Consider the following 20,820-nt stretch of genomic DNA (forward strand, 5'->3'; position numbering starts at 1 on the left):
GTGGTGTTCTGGCGACCGGAGGAGTTACCATCGCCCATGGACGCCATAGTGGGATGGGAGCAGCAGGAGCGGCGGTGGTGCCGACGGCGGCAGTGTCGTGTAATGGTCTGCAGACATGGCTAACAGCCCACAGGCGCAGTAGACTATAGGAGCATTAGTTCAGGTGATGGCCACCAGACATCACTGCAGTCGATAGTTTCTATCGGACCCTGGAGCTGGCTACGTGTGTTCACACGTGTGTTCTGGCAGCCAGCAGATAGGAACACGAATGTTAGTGTATTCATGTGCCATGCACCTGGTAGCGAGCAGACGAAAATCTGGGCGTTATTTTCTTGAAATATGTGATCACTTTCATGGGCAATTTTGTGTATTGCATTAGCAGCAGCATTTTTAACCTCTGCTGTGGTAGCACCTAGTAATTTACAAAGTTTTTATGTATCTGTTAACCTCAGCACCAAACTTTTCTTTCGTATATGTGTTCAGTGTAATTTGCAAGGTGTTTATATGAACATATAGTGATATGCAGTCATTTTTAGCACAGTGTAAGAACACCTGTTTTTAGAACAGCGTTATTACAGGAGCGTTTTTTTACGATATGACAGCTTAGAAGTGGTGAGCAATATGAGATTTTGTATATGTACTCCGATTTTATGTGTACTCCGATTTTAATCTCCACTGTGGTTCTCATTTGTAGCACTCCTTAATTTCTACGAAGTTTTCGATGTCCAGGCCAGTTTATAGATTTGTCTCAGTTATTGTATTATAAAATGCAATTTCTGTGAGGTGTAGAAAATTTTTTATTTTCACCAGTGGTGACTGTTTTTCTATGCCCCGCCAATTTTGAGTGGTATTGTCGACTAGGGCGCACAACAAGGTGAACATTCGCACAAGCGATCGGAAAAAAATGGTGGTGGGTGGGTGGCGGGAAGTGGATATAGTTTCAAACACCCTTGGTGACGGAATTGTGAACTAGAGCAGTTGGTCTTTAAACTTTAAGCGGACGTACAACATGCGTGATGGGAAAAAGTGGGGGCAGGGGATGGCAAAAAGTGTGAGGGCAGGTGGAAGCAGCTGTAGGACAATGCAGTAGCAGGATAACACCGCCAAGAACACATTTCTCACCAAGATAAAAAAAGAAATCAATAAATAAAGACTGTACCTTACATCCTTCCGCTCTAGCAGCTCAACACAGCCTGCGTTTTTTCCAGCGAATTCACAAATGGGGGAGGGGAGTGGAAGTGGGGTGTGGGGAGGGGGTGACATCATATGATGTTGCCGCATCTGCACCCCAGGGAGAGGTGGGGAGACCCCCAGGGAGAGCCAGCATCTTGAATAAACTTGGCAACAATGCATTCTGGACTTGCTTTGACTTCATTTCTTTACTGCTATGTCCATTCTGAATGTATCCAACGTCGATTGCTTCAGACGCCGATTGGAGACGTCGCTCCCTGTTGCACCCACTGTGTTACCTCTATCTTATGAGTTCGCAGCATGGGTGTGTGCGTCACCCACTCTGATTCAGACGAGACTGTTGTCAACTCCTTTTGATGATGTGATGGACATTTTGCCTGTCTCTCCTACACTAGCGCCAGAGGCAATACCAATGGATGATGACTGTCAGCAGATTCAAGCCATCTGTACCAACCCCACTGTTGCTGATCATGGAGTTGTACTGACCTCCACTTTTCTGCCATCTGGCCGCATGACGACGACAGCCATCCGCCATTCTACATTGAATGACATGATAGGAAGCAATGGTCACTGACGAAACAGAGGCGACAATAGTATACACCTTTTGACGACTGCCTGTATCAAACGTGGGCACAGGATGACAATGCATGTGCAAACATTACGGGAGGGGAACTACTTGCTGTTGAGAGGAATGTCGTTACATGTATTGCCAAATGCACTGAGGTTGACGGACATCATTTTGAGCATTTACTGCATTAATGTGGTATTTACAGGTAATCACACTGCAACAGCATGCATTCTCAGAAATGATAAGTTCAATATTGGAACAACCGATATAAAATGTTCAAACGTACCTACGTTCTATATTTTAATTTAAAAAACCTACCTGTTACCAACTATTCGTCTAAAATTGTGTGCCATATGTTTGTGACTATTACAGTGCCATCTATCACAAAGTAAAAAAAGTGGTCCAACTAAAACATTCATATTTCTTTATGTACTTCACGAATACGTAAGAAAAATGGGGGTTCCTATTTTTAAAAAAACGCAGTTGATATCCGTTTGACCAATAGCAGCGCCATCTAGCGCGCCAACCATAGCGCCATCTGGTTTCCCCCATCAAACTCTACAAGTTTCGTTCTTTGTAGTTTTTTCGTTTGACGCTTATTTCGTGAGATATTTGGCATGGTCACGATCAATGGACCACCATGTATAATGCAACAAGTGTCTGGTGGAGTTGTTTCTTCGTCTCAACCCCTCCAAAACCCAGGCAATCATCATAGGCCGCACCAACCGCTCCTTCTGTCTCCACGATTTCTAACTCACCATTTATGGTCATCCCATCCAGCTCACCCCCACACTGAGATATCTTGGCCTCACCCTCGACCGTCATCTCACCTGGACCAATTACCTCCTGACCATCCAGCAGGAAGCCCATTCACACCTCCACCTCCGCCTCCTGAAACTCCTGTCTGACCGGACATGGTGATTGCACCCTTCCACCATCCTCCACACCTACAAACCCTCATCTGTTCTATCCTCTGTTATGTCAGCGTTACTTGGATCTCCTCCCCCCCCCCCTTTTACAAGGCTCTCCAAATCCTCAAATGCCATGTGATCTGCCTTGCCTTCTGTCTCCGCATTCCTTCCCCCACATGACTCCTCTATGATGACCTCATCCCCTTCCCCCACCTCCTCCTTTTCATCCAACATCCCTGCATCCTTCACACTGGCCACAGGCTTGTTCCCCCCTACCCTGGTTTCCAGCTTCCTCTCCACCCCCCGCCCATTGCCGCGCCTCTATCGCTGTATCCCTCCTTCTCTCCACCTCCACACCCTCCTTCTCCATCAGGGCAATTTCCAGCACTTCCCCCTCCCAGATGTTGAACTTCGCCTTGATATATACCTCTCCTACCAACTGTAACCTGGCCTTGTTCCCCCCTCCCCAAGGCCCCCTTTCTCCTCTCCCCTCCTTGAATTCCTGCACCCTCTCCTTGGCTGTTTTCCTCTCCCATCCCTTCCAACCCCACACTGCTTCAGCACACCCCCGTCTCAGCCCCCCCCCCCCCCCAGCAGATCCTCCCCGGTTTTTGTTTGTTATCAGTGTGCTGCGTTAGTGTTGTGGTTTGGTGCCATTATACAGTGTCTAGTGAAGTGGTTTTAACTGTGTGCATGACCTCTTCATCCTCCATGATTGTTCCATGCTACACCGTTGTTTTCATCATTCTACGACTTTTATGCTCCAGCCGTATATTGCCAGGTGCCCCTTAATGTAGTGTGTGTTTTTTGTGTAACATACTTTTTTAGATTTTTCTCTCCGGTTTACAGTCACCGCATTGTATGCTTTCTTTTCTTCTGTTCTGCCTTTTTTGTTTCTGTATCCTGCCATGTTTTCTTCTCCCTGTCTATTTATGTCTCTTGGCTGAAGAGCAGCACTTATGCTGCTGCCGGCCCGCCCTTGATAGGTAATGGAAATTACAATAAAGGAGAAAAAATGGTGCATCTGTTAGATCGGTTACTGCTGCTCCAATGGCAGGTTATCAAGACTTAAGTGAGTTTGAATGTGATACCATAGTCAACGCATGAGCGATGGGACACAGGCCAGTTAGCTGTGCAGTCTAACACACTGCTTCCCAAGCTGGAAGGCATGCTGGCCCCGGCACGAATCCGCCTGGCGGCTTAGTGTAGAGATCCGGTGTACAGCCAGCCTGAGGATGGTTTTTTGAGGTGGTTTTCCATCTGCCTCTGCGAATGCGGGCTGGTTCCCCTTATTCCGCCTCAATTACACTATGTCGGCGACTGCCGCACAAATACCATCTCCACATATATATACACCATAATTAATCTACCATGCAAACATTTGGGGTTACACTGGTATGAGACATGACGTTCCCGGAGGGGGGAGGGGGGAAAGGAAGGGTCCACTGGGGGCGGCAACACACAATAAATCTGGGCTCGGTGTGGGGTGGTGGGTGGGGTGGGTGAACTGCTGTGGTCTGTTATGGGGTTGTGAACCACTGACAGCTATGGCAGGACAAAGCCTCTCCATCGTTTCTAGGAATCCAGTTTAATACACACAATACAAAATCTCCGAGGTAGTGTTGAGGTGGGGATTTTCCTGTATGACCATTTCATAAGTGTACCGTGAATATCAGGAATCTGGTAAACATCAGATCTCCATTATCGCCACGGCCTGAAAAAGATCCTGTGACAATGGGACCAATGATGACTGAAGAGAATCGTTCAACGTGACAGAATTGCAACCCTTCCGCAAATCACTGCAGATTTCAATGCTGGACCATCAACAAGTTTCAGCATGCTAACCATTCAACGAAACATCATCGATATGGGCTCTCGGTGCTGAAGGCCCACTCGTGTACCCTTGATGAAAGCATAAGACAAACCTTATGGGACGCCTGGGCCCATCAACATTGATATTGGACTGTTGATGACTGGAAACATGTTGCCGGGTCAAACGAGTCTCGTTTCAAATTGTATCGATCGGATGGGTGTGTACAGGTATGGAGACAACCTCAAGAACCATAGTTCAAGCTGGTGGAGGCTCTGTAATGGCATGGGGCGTGTGCAGTTGGAGTGATACGGGATCCCTGATACGTCTATATACGACTCTGACTGGTGGACACGTACATAAGCACCCTGTCCGATCACCTGCATCCATTCATGTCCTGTCCGTAGCTCGTGGTCGTGCGGTAGCGTTCTCGCTTCCCGCGCCCGGGTTCCCGGGTTCGATTCCCGGCGGGGTCAGGGATTTTCTCTGCCTCGTGATGACTGGGTGTTGTGTGATGTCCTTAGGTTAGTTAGGTTTAAGTAGTTCTAAGTTCTAGGGGACTGATGACCATAGCTGTTAAGTTCCATAGTGCTCAGAGCCATTCATGTCCATTGTGCATTCCGACGGACTTGGATAATACCAGCAGGACAATGCGACACCCCACACGTCCAGATTGCTATAGAGTGCCTCCAGGAACATTCTTCTGAGTTTAAACACTTTCGCTGGCCACCAAACTCCCCAGGCATGAACATGATTGAGCGTATCTGAGATGCCTTGCAACTTGCTGTTCAGAGATCTCCACCCCTCGTACTCTTACGGATTTATGGATAGCCCTGCAGGATTCATGGTGTCAATTCCCTACAGCACTATTTGAGACATTACTCGAGCCCATGTTACGTCGTGCTGCCGCACTTCTGCGTGCTCGCAATGGCCCTACACCATGTTAGGAATGTGTACCAGTTTCTTTGGCCCTTTAGTTTATTTATCTCCTTATTTCCGAATATGTAGAGACTTCCGAGTACATGGTTGGGCAGGAACCTTAAAGGACAGCTTAAATAGCTGCGAGTGAATAGAGAAGCAGTAATATTCATATTTTTCCTTGTCACAAAGTCGATAGCTGATCATGCGGTCGTCGATATTGCCCGTGACGTCAAAATGACGTCAAGTTTGTGAGCATTGTTGTGAAAAGAGCACCCACTAACTACATGCATTGACGATACCAAAAATAAAAAGCATAATCAAAGAGTAACAAAACGATAACACATGTAGCTAAGAATAGTTAATCTCCCTTTTTTTGCGAAAAGGGCAGGAAAAAATCGTTAGGACACATACGTGTCGAGTGTGTTAAATATATAGACCAGTATCGTAACAATAAAATCGAGAATTACAGGGAGTAGAAGCTCTCCTGAAAATGAATATGGACAGTGAGCAAACGACGCATTCTGCAGCAAAACGCACATTGGAGCGGAAGGAAGAATTATAACACAAGAGATGCGCAGTCACAATTCAACAACACCAGCAACAAATAAAAAAGGAGGTAAAGATTCCCACAGCGCTCAACACAGGTATGTCTGATAATTTTAGTTTAAACGAAAGATCAAGTTCCCTTCCCCACAGGGGGACTCTGAGGACGACATAGCACTGTAACTCACTTGACACACAACTTGTGCAAGGAAAGAGTAATAAACCAAAGGAAAATCTTTCTCAAACAAACGTACAACTAATATATGGTCAACAGATGTCACACTGATGCAGTGGGTCCATTTTATGTATTTGTTGATAGATTTAACGGTGATGTAAGTAAACATAACACCATGGCCTTGGGGAAGATACTATTTACCTCCGCTACTGAAAACAAGCAGGAAATCACAAATCTGAACGTTTTGCGGAAAAACATAATTCGGACTGATTTATGAACAAGAGAGGCTGCCAAGTAAGTTTGTGGAGGACAGCCCGCTACATGAAAAACAGATGGTGGTATACATACCAAACCACAGAACACATCGGCAAGGTGTCATTAGAAATGTAAATTCCGGATTAACAGAGTTAGAGTTAAAAGGCATCCATGTACGCATAATGATCAAGAGAATAAGTAATTTCGAAACAACGAACTCCATACCCCGGCAAACGCGTGTGGTCACATTCGCATCACACCTCCTACCAGAATATGTGGAGATATACGGCATGAAGTGTAATATTAGACCCTACGCACCCATAGTAATGCAGTGTTTTAAATGCCTTTGGTATGGCCATCTTAGTAATCGTGTGTCACAGACTCAATGCAATCACAGTGGAGGGAACCTTGAGACAGCTCAGTGAACAGTGAACTAATATGCTGTGTCCACTGCAAAGTGAATCACACATCGAGAAATAAGTCTTGCCGAGTATATTTCAAACAGCGAGAGATTAAGAAATCGTTAGCTACATACAATACATCTTTTAAGGAAACTGAAGAATATATAAACCAAAGACTTTGTGCTACTGTGACAGGGTACCTTGGCAGGAGTAAATCGAGTTGGGAGAAAGAGTTCCTCCCCCCCCCCCCCCCCCCACCCGGCCCACCCTCGTAAATAGTATTCAGCATGGAATCACAACTGTTCATAACAATTTGCAAATATAAAATTACCCGTATCTCTTGTTAAAGAGAATCCATATGCACCATGACTACATATTCCTGAACCACAACAGGCAATTATATCAGGAGTGGAGGATAAGAATATGGCGATAATCGAACGGCTTGTGGCTGGAATAACAGTATAATAACACAGTTTACCTCATTAAACCAAGATATTTTGGATCAAGCTAATATATACATAATGGTTGCTTCAATAGTATTAATAAATAAACAATAGTATTAATAAATAAATATAGATCAGTACAGAAATAGGTTACACTCTACTCATATAAACAGAATAACGGATACTAAAGTTCTCTAGTGGAATGCCAGATCCTTATATGTTAATGGAGAGTCATTCATACATGAACTTTATACTAATGATTACTCTATCGCTGTTATAAGTGAAACCCGGATTAAACCAAACATGTATATTAAATGTAAAGGATGTTAACTAATAATATCGGATCGAGAGGCTGGAAAAGTTGGAGTAGCCATACTGATTGGCATGAAACTCAACTACAAACCAATTGCCATGCCACTACCTAGCCTTGACTTTCAAGAAATAGCAGTAGAAGTAACTGCTAACAAATGCCGATTCCAAGTTGCATCTGTATATCATCTCCCAGCATGCAGGAATTTCGAACAACACACATACACAATGTTGCAACATATGCCAGTACCCTTCCTAAAATGTGGGGACTTCAATGGCCTTCACACAGCATGGCAGGGAGTACATAATGTCTTACATTGATGATTATAACATGATCACATACAGTGATGGATCTATAACATTAAAACAAGTACCATGGATGAGACCAGTTGCAGTGGATATAACATTAGCTTCGCCCTGTATGAACCACATCACAGCATGGTCAGTTCTACAGTATGCCATCGGATCAGATTATTTCCCTACAACTGTGAACATAGAGTTTGAGAAAAGTGACCAAGCACATATTGCCAACAAATTGACTTGAAACATTAACAAAGCAGATTGGTGTAAATATCGCCAAATTCTTGAATTAAAAGTAAAATAAATAGAGAAAAAAATCAGCCTCCACAAAGGGGCTACATGCAACTAAAGAGCAGCATATATCATGCAACAAATGAATCCATTCCAAAACGACCGTTATCAACAAATGCATGGCGACTGAGGAATCCATGGTGGAATGAAAACTGCTATATAGCAACACAAGCCTGAAGAGCAGCATTATGTGAATATGTTAAACAGCCTAAAGCGAACAGCTTCTTGCTCTATAAACAAACAGCAGCTAGAACCAAGAAAATACTGAAATCCATTAAGTAAAATAATTGAATAAAATATTGTGGTAGTTTGACCAAGAACACTAAATCAGAGATATGGCAGACGGTCAACAGATTTAGGAATATCACCCCTGCAGTCAATAATATACAATCATATGACTGGATAGAAGAATTCTGTAACCTCATTGCCCCGCAAGTGTTCGCAGTAGGCTAACAGGAGACAAAGGGAAACTCCTGCAATTCAACATATGCTAACTACACAGTTCAGTATCGACGAGTTGACATCAGTCATCAAAGACAGCCCTAATGCTGCCTGACGAATAGATTAGATCACATATTCCATGACACAAAACATGCCTGATAATGCTGTAGAATTACTTCTTCAAATCTATAATGGTACTTGGATGCATTAAGAATTGGTCCCAGAATGGAAGGCACAGATCATAGCCCCCAATATAAAAAAGGGAAAGGTCCGTTATTAGCCACTTCTTACAGACCGATTTCATTGTCGTCATGTATGGCTAAAACATTGGAAAAACTAATGAAATGGTGAACAGAATCTTCGTCCTTACTACATGGATCGCAATTCGGGTTCCGTAAAAGAAGAAGCTGCATGGATAACATTTCAATATTACTTTCCTCCGTGTTAGCTGGCTTTGGTGAGAGCAAATATTCAGCAACACTGTTTCCAGATATTGCAAAAGCATATGTTAATATTGAGATAACTATACTATTCGATAAGTTAACTACTTTCAGGAGTTCCTCCTCAGTTAGTAGAAGGTACATCGTCATTAATCAGTGAACGAACTGTACTTATATATGTTAGAAAGGATACTGGACCCAAGGGCCAACACTTAGTGGAACACGACATATGACAAGGATCGGTATTCAGCCCACTACTATCTGCAATATACACCTATCAATGGAAAGAGCAATAACTCAACGATTTAGAATTATACAGTTTGCAAACGTGTATTTACTTCCTATGTAGCATTACAGGAGCCAATGAACAATCTTACGACATCAATAAAGAACCTGAGTCGGTGGATTTGTGGAAATGGCCTGATGATGGCACCTGGGAAATCTTCGGTAGTCATATTTACCAGGAATGGTTATATACCAAGAAACTGTTTAATACACGTAGACGATAAAGTAATACAAGTTAAAGAACTTATTCGCTTCTTAGGAATGACACTGGACAGCAACTTTATTTGGACGGGATATATTAAACGCTTCATCGAAACCAGTGAGCAAATGCTTAATATTATTGGATCACTTCCTTCAGCATGGTGGGGAGCGCATCCTTCAGTGCTGCTGCTCCTATATCCCTCCCTCATTAGATCCAGATTGGATTATCGATGTATATGCTACAGATACACGACAGTCAAAACGTGAGAGAAGCTGAACAGATTGTAACCTCCCAACAAAATATATTCCGTAACCTCCCAACAGTAAAAACAATATAATTATTTATTTCATTCACATTCAGTGTAACCTTCCAATAGTTTATTATTCCGTAACCTAGGAATAATAAAAATGTGACTCACTTATAACCTTTCAATAATTGACTGTAAATTTAAACTGGTAAATTTTGGACGTCAGCAGTGCTGCGTCATGGCCCTGAAAGATCATTTTGAATAAATTGAAAATTCTTACCTCAATGAAGTCGCCGGATAACGCATATATATCTGCTCTTACAATAAATTTTTGTGGCACAGCCCAGTGCAATGCTCGCCAATAGATTTGTCATGTATAAAAAGAACAACTGATTTTTCTTAGCAATAATTGGGATGACCATGGATTGGGGAAATTAGTAAATTCTTTAAATTGAAATGAATGATTGTCAAAAGTTACTTTTTATGAGAAAGATTATTATTAAGAGATTTTTTTAAAACATTTACATGGGACTTGATGTAACAATACTACTTATGCGCGAGGCTGCTTTTACCTTATACTACAACGCTCAGGCTCCGCCATCGCTCCACCACGACCGACCCAGCCAACACGATACACCTGACTGCTAGCTACTACTTACTCCCACTGCTACACAGTTCCTACTGCAGTCAACACTGCTCTTTGGTCTCAGATTCTCTTATAGCTTACATATCGCAGGCAGCGCGTGAGCAATCCATCGAAATTACATCTGCTCGAGTGCGCTAGCAACAAATTCCTTAATCATGGACCTCTTACATAACCCTCCACTGGGGGGGTGGGGGGGCAAAAATTTGGCATCGATGGTGAGTCAATTGGACTTGCCATAAGCAACAAATTTTTCTATAATCTATTTAATTAACTAAGTCTACCGTCACAGAGTATATACATTATTGATAAGTGCAGAACATGTTAAGAAATGAAATAGAGTGCACACACACTGAGTTCAGAACATATTAAGAAATGATAAAATGTACACGCAATGAATACAAAATATATTAACAAATTACATAAAGTGCACAAGCACTGTAAAACTCTTTAGCATTTTTACAAGAACTGGATACATTAAGAAATGAAATAAAGTGCACACACATTATAAAAGTCTTTAGCGTATTTGGGACAACTAATCATATTAACAAATGAAATTAAGTGCACATGCACTGTATAAGTCTTTAGCATTTTTACATGAAGTAGACATATGAAGGAGTGACATAAAGTGCACACTCACTGAGTACAAAATATATTAACAAATGACGTAAAGTGCACACGCACTCTATATGTCTTTATCATTTTACAAGAATTTAAACGCACTGTATAAGTCTTTACCATTTTACAAGAACTAGGAAAGGAATGGAAAGGATTGCATCATGGTTGTATCACAGTAGGTTCCACTTAGCTGCACTTAAAGTCCATATCTTTCTACAGAAGTACAACATCAAGTGAGACAATCTGAAGTTCTCTTCCCTGAAGTATTTATCAGTGTAGTCAAGACACTGAAATGTTGTATTAATATTCAATGTTATCATTTTGGTAGTACATTAGGTACATCAAAACAGTAGGACCATAATAACATCATCATTCAAGGTGGTGGACAATTTGGTACGTCAACACCAGATTCTTGTAGAATCCATACTCTTTCATCAACGTATAATTAGTGCAAAAACCAAATATAGTGCTCCATGATCATGAGGGTGGACAGGACATACAAATATTGCAGTAATTGCTGGTAATTAGGTCAGAAGGTGAAGGATACATGAAGTCTTATGCTAGTCATAATTCAGAATTACACTAGTGTATCAACCGATCTGAATAATTATTGGCATTCATTGGCTATTTACATAGCATTTAAGTAGTATATATATGGAGTATTACACAACATTATTCATAAGTCATCTCATTACAGTAATCTCTGGCACAGCATTTACGCATAAGTAAAGTCTTCAATTTCCTGAAAAATGTGTACGCCTAAAGCGGTGTTAGAACTGTCGGTGGCAATGGAAAAATTTCTAGTATGATCTGGGTGTGATAAAAGAGGTGGATTTAACAACGCATGTTTCAAATTAACAAATTCAGAATGTGCTTGGCTATCCCAGGACCAAATAGCGTTTTTACTCGTCAATTGGCATAATCTAGGGGTGTCTAAATCAGAGTAATGAATAAATTTACGGAAAAAATTAATTAATCCCAAAAAGCTGCGTAGTTGTTTCTTCGCCGTTGGAACAGTAATGTCACGTAAAGCTTAAAGTTTTTCCGGGTCAGGCGCAATGCCTTCTGCTGAAATTACATGTCCAAGAAATTTAATAGAGGTTTTGCCGAAGTGTGATTTGCTAAGATTAACTGTCAGTCCTTGTGCACGAAAAGTTTCCAACAGTTTTTTCAGAATCAAATTGTGTTCAGACCTGTTAACTTCTGCGATAACGATGTCGTCTACATACGTTGTGATTCTGTCTTTTAGTTCTGTCGGAAGTATAGTATTCAAACCGCGAATAAACGCTGCTGAAGAAATTGTTAAACCGAACAGTAATTTACAAAACTGATGACAGTCACCAAAACAGAGAAATGCTGCGTACTTTCTGCAGTTCGGATGGAGCTGAATATGCCAAAATCCAGATTTCAAATCTAATGTGGAATAAATAGCAATACCATGAAATTTCTGTAAAAGTTCTTCTAGTGTCTGTGGGCGATCTGTTTCATTAATAATAATGTTGTTGACATGACGCGAATCAAGCACGAGTCGAAGTGAACCATCCTTTTTCTTAACAATATGGAGCGGGTTTATGTACGGACTAACTGCCGGTTCATTAATTCCTTGGTCTAGCATAGCTTGTAATTCTTTCTTAACTTGTTCTCTGTAGATATACGGAATAGGATGATGTTTGGCTTTAAACGTGTCGTGCTGTTTAACTTGAAATTCATACATAAAGCCGGACATAGTACCAGGGAAGTTGTCAAAAACTGGAGCTTGTTGTAAAAGAATTTTGCGTAGCTCTGTACGTTCGTCGTCTGTATTTGCACTGCTCTGTTTAACTTTATCAGAAATCATTTGCATAACGTCATAGTCAGTTTCGTCTGGTGTATTGTAGTTGTGTACGTACGTATGTGTGAACAATGTGGAATGACAGTCCGTGTTACGCGTTGTAGAAATGACCTCTGTTCGATTAATTGCCTGTTCTGCTGATAAAGCGTGCTGAAATTCTAATGCCAGTTGTACTTTTTCATCCTTTAACATTAAATAGGAATTTTGAAAGTCAATAATTGCGTCATATTGTACTAGAAAATTCGTACCTAAAATAACGTCTGTTGTCAATAAGTGAACAATCCAAAAATTTGAGTGGAACGTATGACCTGCAATACAAAATGATACGTGTGTCTGTAATTTTACATCTACTCCTTTACCAGATACTGCTCCTTTTACTTTAGTTTTGCGTAATGGTAACGTAGGATAAGTAATCTCTTTTTTACATTCGTTGAAAGTGTCTTCATTTATAACTGACATAGGTGGTCCAGAATCGATTACTGCTGAAAATTTGTATCATCCAATCTTTACTTCAATGACAGGGTGGGAAATGGTTTTTTGAATAACTGGTTTTTCATGTAAAAGTGTCTCGGATGTCGGCAAAAGTAATAACATTTTCGTGAACAAGAGTCTGTGTGTCAAAAGTATTGCTTACGTTGCTGGAAGATTCAGTCTGTACTGTATCTAGTCAAATTCTTTCTGACGTCCTGTTATTTGTGGGAGGATGCTGTGGCATCTCCACTATTTGTATTGTTCTGTTATTTCTTCCTGACGTGTTAGGTTCGGGATGATACCGAATGTCTGGTGCATTCATAATAATCTGTTGTGGATGATTCTACTGACGGTAAGAGCGACTGTTACGCTGAAAACTGTGCTCATTACTTTTACGTCTGTCATAATAATCATTGCTATACGGCGCGTTGCGATACGAGTTGAAATGATGTGTCTTCTGTACGAAGTAATTTCCTTGTTGCTGTGCGTTACTATTTGGTGTGGCCGACGCTATACGTGTAGGCGACGAAACATTAAAAGCTTGGTTGACCTTGCACATTACATTGTTGGTTAGGTATGCCAACTGGCTGGTTTTGTTGCTGTTGCAGGGAAAAGCTTTTATCGTTGCCAAAATGTGTTTGCGATTGCTGAAAATTTTGTACATACTGATGGTTATAATTTTGTCTGTTATTAAAATTATGCTGGTAGTACTTGCCATTTCGGGAGTGTCTAATGAAAACTGTCACTTTCGGTAAAACTTGTCGTATCAGGTTTTCTTTAGTCATTCATAGCCCTAGATAGATCGATAGTTGAAGAGTTGCTTTGATAGATATAAAGGATAGTAAAAGAGAAGGCAGCAGTGCAGAAAACTAAAGATGAAATAGCACTACTACAGCTCGGGACCCTGTGCACGCTACGGCACATATTCATCGAAGTGTAATGAATCCCCTGAGGTCTCTTTCGCGTTGCAAATAAATTTTAGTTTCTGCGTTACAGGCAATGCCGGTGAAAATTCAAAAATAAATTGTTGTATCCAGGCCAATTCTAGTTTCTGCATTACAGGCCAAGCTGATGAAAATACAAAAGCAAATTGTCGTATCCAGTCCAAAGGATGTATTTGTGTTCTGTCATTTTTAAATACCTTAGATTTTTTTACGGATAAAAATTGCTTATAATCAACGTTATCGTCTCTGAATGTGTGAACTGGTTCAGGATTGTACGATAATCCGTTTGTCTGTGTCTGCCCGGAATCCAAGTCACGTACTCTCTGTAGATTACCTAAGTTACACTGGCTGTGTGAGTGTGGCAAATGTTCGGAATGTGGCGTATGCTGTGTCGTGTTAGAGATTGAAACATTTTTCATCTCTGTCACTTCTTGCTGTAAAGATGACAATTTTCTATGTAATGTAATACTGGACGAACCTATCTCACTGATTGTCTGCTGTAAGTTTTGGAATTCGGGTGTTTGGTTGAACGAAATTGGTGATGTATCGTCTGATTTGGTGTCATTGTTATTTTCGATAACGCCAATACGGCTGACCAATTCAGCAAATTTTTCAGTCAATGCTTTAAACTTGATCGTCATTTTTAGTGTCACAAGCATCACTTTGTTTTTGGATTTTACGTGTGGTTCTGTTTAATTTCTTAACGTCTGCTTTGATGGCATCGGGATCCTGTATTAATTCTAATTGTTCAAGTCTGTCGGTCACTGTCTGAAAGTTTACTGTGTGTGTGTCTGTTTTTGTTAAGATCAGAGATTTCATCATGCAATTCGGTGTTCAACTGTGTGATAGTATTGATTTCGTCTGATACTGCAGCAATGTTGTTGTCTACGTATGATTTTGCTTTCGTAAACAATTTACGCTTATCTTCCTGTCTCTGTGCAGTAACTGTTTCCATGACTTGTTTCTTTACTTTGTCCTGTTCCTGTATAAATTTACGGTAACGCGTTTCACTGTTTTGTAGGTGGTGATTAAAACGTTCGTCAATTTGGCTGTTTTGTTGTTCAAATTCCGTATCTACTTTCGCATCCAGTGTGCGTGAAAGTTCTGATGAATTAATTTAAACTCGTCGCGTAACTGTGTTGCGTTTTCAGAACATTGTTTAGCGACTGCACTAATTTCGTCTCTAAGTAATTTCGTTGTGGCTGCATGTGTATTACTTAATTTTTGTGCAACAGATCTAATTTCTTCACTACTGTTCCTAGCACAAGCCCTAATTTCCTCACGTATTTGTTCTTTAATATCATGACATTGCACGGCAACGGCTGCAATCTGTTCATTAATCTGTTTAAAGTTCTCATTAATTTCTTTGATCGACCTGCCGTGTTTTTCATTCGACTGTTTGACACTTTCATTAAGTTGTTTGTTCGATTCATTAAGGTTATCGTGTTTTTCATTCAACTTTTTGAAATTTTCATTAATTTGTTGTTTGAGATTTTCATTAAACTGTAGCAATAATGCCATAACTTGATCCATGCCAAAATTAGCAACTCTATTTTCTGTGCTGTGTGATGGTGTATCTGTAAGTGTCACGTTTTGTGTAACCATTTGGTCATTGTCTGATTCACGAAAACGTTTGCTAATTGGACGTGCATTGTTGGTCACTACATCGGAATCAAATAAATCTGACGTACTTTGAGTACATTGTTTACCTTCGTTAGAAACAAGTATATGTTCGCTACGTAAATTTGCAACTCAGGCGTGTCAAACTGGACAGCGTTCATTGTAAGGGAAAGTGCCGCGTCATAAATTGTCGTTAAATTTACAGTGGACACAATTGAATTTGTTTGTTCATCATTTAGATTAGAATCATTACTGGTGGTCGGTACGCACTGATTGTCTGTAACTGGAGGATTATCATAAAGACACTGAGTGTCGCTTGTATTATCAGTCAAATTATTCAAGTCGGCTTTTTCACTCATTACGGATCGCGATGAACTGTTAGCAGTTTTTCGCGGCATTTTCACAACTCAAAGTTAAGAACAAAATCATACAAAGACAAAGCAAAAATGGAAGAAATACAATTACAACAAAGAGCAATAAATTGCCGATGATCTGTGAAAGAAAGAGTGACAAGTTTGTAAATGCGTTGCGCCAGATGCAAACCCCATTTAACATTAAGTAAATAAGAGCAGATATATAACTGACTACTTCTCAGAAATTCACAAAAAATACGATCCTGGCCGGTTGTCGACAAGTGTAACCTCCCAACAAAATAAATTCCGTAACCTCCCAACAGTAAAAACAATATAATTATTTATTTCATTCACATTCAGCGTAACCTTCCAATAGTTTATTATTCTGTAACCTAGGAATAATAAAAATGTGACTCACTTATAACCTTTCAATAATTGACTGTGAATTTAAACTGGTAAATTTTAGACGTCAGCAGTGCTGCGTCATGGCCCTGAAAAATCATTTGAATAAATTGAAAATTCTTACCTCAATGAAGTCGCCGGATAACGCATATATATCTGCTCTTACAATAAATTTTTGTGGTACAGCCCAGTGCAATGCTGGCCGATAGATTTGTCATGTATAAAAAGAACAACTGATTTTTCTTAGCAATAATCGGGATGACCATGGATTGGGGAAATTAGTAAATTCTTTAAATTGAAATAAATGATTGTCAAAAGTTACTTTTTATGAGAAAGATTATTATTAAGAGATTTTTTTAAAACATTTACATGGGACTTGATGTAACAATACTACATATGCGCGAGGCTGCTTTTACCTTATACTACAATGCTCAGGCTCCGCCATCGCTCCACCACGGCCGGCCCAGCCAACACGATACACTACTTACTCCCACTGCTACACAGTTCCTACCATGGAGGTAAGAATAAGGGGAGATGGCGCTACGTATCCCAGCCGTACTACGTTTTGAAGCCATGGGGGCGTGGCTCGCTGCCATGACACTCTGACCAAAACATTGCCAGTGTGCTATAGCGCTGCGTGTATTACAGTCGCTAATTGCGCCATATACGCATGTTACGTCATCAGATTGGTTGTTTCAAAGTTTTTGTTTAAAATAAAACTCGTAAAGGCGAAATTCCGCATTTCTTCTGATTAAAAATAGTTTTTAATGTAATATTACGAATAGCTAGCCTTCAATGTAAACGATACAATTTTGTTAATTCAGTAATAAACGTGTATCACAAACTAAATAATAGAAACTGAAAACTAAGTTAGCCCAACCCTCCCTCCAAAGCCCCATAAATACAACTTGTTTGTAATACGTACTGGGACATTTCAGTTACGTTACACTACTGGGAAATACTGTTCATTACCACCAGTATTTACTGAAATACGGTACATAGAATGGCAAATCTACACAGTGTCCTGTTTAGGCCTATACTTTACGCCAGTTAATGTAGTGTTAGCTTTTAATTTGGTACATGATGAAGACAAAGTGAGTTACTCAACACTTCGATTATCGACGATATGTACGTATTATACTGTCACGTGAACTTGAAAACTAAGAATTTAATTCTTTGAATTAACATACCTTTTGCAAATGTTTTGGGTGTGTAGGGAAAACTGATGGTACAGCATTTTCTCGGAGCCTTACTGTTGAAAGGGAAGTTCGGTCTATGTCCTCTTCTCAGATGTGCTGAGAACATATAGTGCTCCATTTAGACGCACGCCAATTCTTCCTCCTCACGGCATTCTCCCACAGAGCTTTCCGACTTTCATTTTTAGGAAATCTAAAATCATACATGAGAAAAACACGCTATAGTACAAGTACCGATGTAGCACACGTTCATTCACAATGAAGTTGTAAAATCACACTTAACGAGACAACTTACACATGAAATGTTATTCCCTTCGATTTCGCATCACAATCAAAACGATTCGTACATCCGAACACCACACAAGTCACCATAATAGCGCAAAATCCTTCCAAAAGCGAGCGACAAGCCTATGCACACAAGCTTACAGCAGCAATGTTTTGGTCGGATTGAGATGGCTACCCTCGGCGTCACATAGCTTCACAGCTGTGACGTCACGGCGTCTCCCTCTATTCTTACCTCCATGGTTCCTACTGCAGTCAACACTGCTCTTTGGTCTCAGATTCTCTTATAGCTTACATATTGCAGGCAGCGCGTGAGCAATCCATCGAAATTACATCTGCTCGAGTGCGCTAGCAACAAATTCCTTAATCATGGACCTCTTACAAGATTGCAATACCGCTGTATACGCTCCAGCTTAGCGGTTATGAAATGTACACCAACAAATGCACTCCTGGTGGAAGCGCAAGAGATTCCCCTCCATATCAGGAGGAAGATGCTCATGGAACGATACATAGTAGAGAAATTATCACGCTCACAGGACACAATTAATCAGATGTTACCCCTTTATCGTCCTTCTCCAGGAAATTGGGGCAGAAAGCCTTTTGATTTCAATCCGGTATGTAATGATTTGGCAAATGAATGCAAAGATGTTGCAACAAGTACACGAGGGCCTATTTACCAACATTAATATTTCATAGTCAGGGATCGCATCTCATTCCAAACGATAGAGGGAAAGTCTGACTTCTTGGAGACAATTACAGCACTGCAAAAACAAGTGGAGCAAACAAGACAATCGGTAATCTACATATACACTGATGGATTAAAGACGTGAGCAGAGGCAACACAGTATGTGCTATATTTAGTCCACAACTCCTGATGGCCCAAAAATACAAGTTACCGGCAACTACTTCTACCTATCTGCCCGAAACAGCCGCAGTGTTAGAGGCTATACAGTAGTGTACGAATGAGAAATACACATCCTACGTAATATTATCAGACTCGAAAAGTGTACTTCAAGCAATATCAAATTTAAAAATCTCAAAACCCACCAATGAGTAGCTACTCCATGTTCGTTATTGGTATTATGAATGTCTCAGAAGGCAGAAACAAATTGCCTTTAGGCGTGTGACAGCCCATTGTGGTATTCCAGGCAATGAAAAAGCAGATCAGTTGGCAAAGCAAGCTACGAGCAACAGGTCGACACTAGACATGTAGCTTCCGTATTCGGAACAGGGCATTCCAATCCTGGCAGGAAAAAATGGTCGCAGAGCTCACGATACAAAGGATGCGACTATGCGGAAATACTACCATGAATTCCGAAAAGACCTTGGTTCGAATAGATTTGTGGACCCCGAAAAGAACAGCCACATTAAGTAGAGCAAGGCTTAATCACTGGACATGTCCAGAACATTTCTACCGACTGCATATAAACCAAACACCAGCCTGTGATTGTGACGATACTATACAGAGAGACACGAGCCTTATTATATCAATGAAGAAAATATCGTGAGACGAGAAACAGGTTTTTAGCATTTGTTATCAAAAATAAAATCCCGCAACCAATGTCGGTCAAGTCCTTGCTACTTGAACCCAAAATTAAAACCTATAAGAAGACAATCGAACTTATATGTAACGGACAGATAAAGACATAGTTTAATAGTAAACTATAAGGAACAGGAAAAACCGAACTACACTAAAAGAAGCGGATATTTAGTAAACAAAGCTATTATTATTATGCAGCAATGACTGAATGGTGTCCAACTGAAATAAAAACCAAACAACAAACAAACATGCATGTAAAACAGAGCGCCTCTGGTATCTGGTGCGTAATATTTGACGGAGCGGTGTTTGGAGACGGGCATACATCATGCGCGATACAACAACAATTGCATATATTGGTTTGAAATATCGGGTTATAATAAAAACTGGGAAAAGTGACCGACCGTGTTTTAATAACAATGCCTTCAGTTAGAAACTAGCAACAAACAAATGACACAAGAATCAGTACAGCATTGCAGAGAAAAAGGTGTACCTATTGCCGTGCGGCGTGGCCTGTTAGACGGTACAATTGTACGCGCAGTGTGCAAGACTTGCCCTCATAGTCTATACGGTACTTTCTCACTATCGTCTTCGAGCATCAGTAATAGTACAGAATGTTATCGTCCCTCGTTTGTGGAAATATTTTACGAAGTGCGGTAGCAATGAAGTATATAGCTCCATTTGCTTTGAAAGATTAAAAATGGGAGGAGGCACAACAAGCTTATGACATCATATAAGAAGAAAACACACACAATATTCCTTAGAAGAGATTGTAACTTTGAATGACGTACCTGAAATTTTACTGATATGTTATAAATTTGGGATAATAACTGAACCCTTAATTTTGTGGTTGCTTCAGGGTGAAAAATTGCTACCATCCAAAAATGAAAATCATCAACTTGTGGCATTTCACTCTCACTGTTGTCACGCCCGTCTCCTTGATCTTTGCAATCTCTTTTGGAGACAGTGGTGCAGATTTCTGTTGCAGCCACAACCCCAAATCGATTGTGATCCCCCACTCCTTCGCCTCCATTAGAACCTTTGAGTCAGTGTTCACAGTCTACTTTTATTACTGGAAGCAATAAAAAAACTGAAAATCAGTTATTTCAGAAACCGGTTATTTTGAGCTGCTTTAACAGACAGGACAAACTGGAGACGAAAGGAACTGGTGTAACCACAAACCGATAGTT

This window comes from Schistocerca cancellata, chromosome 2, assembly GCF_023864275.1.
Source record: "Schistocerca cancellata isolate TAMUIC-IGC-003103 chromosome 2, iqSchCanc2.1, whole genome shotgun sequence".
Lineage (NCBI taxonomy): Eukaryota > Metazoa > Arthropoda > Insecta > Orthoptera > Acrididae > Schistocerca > Schistocerca cancellata.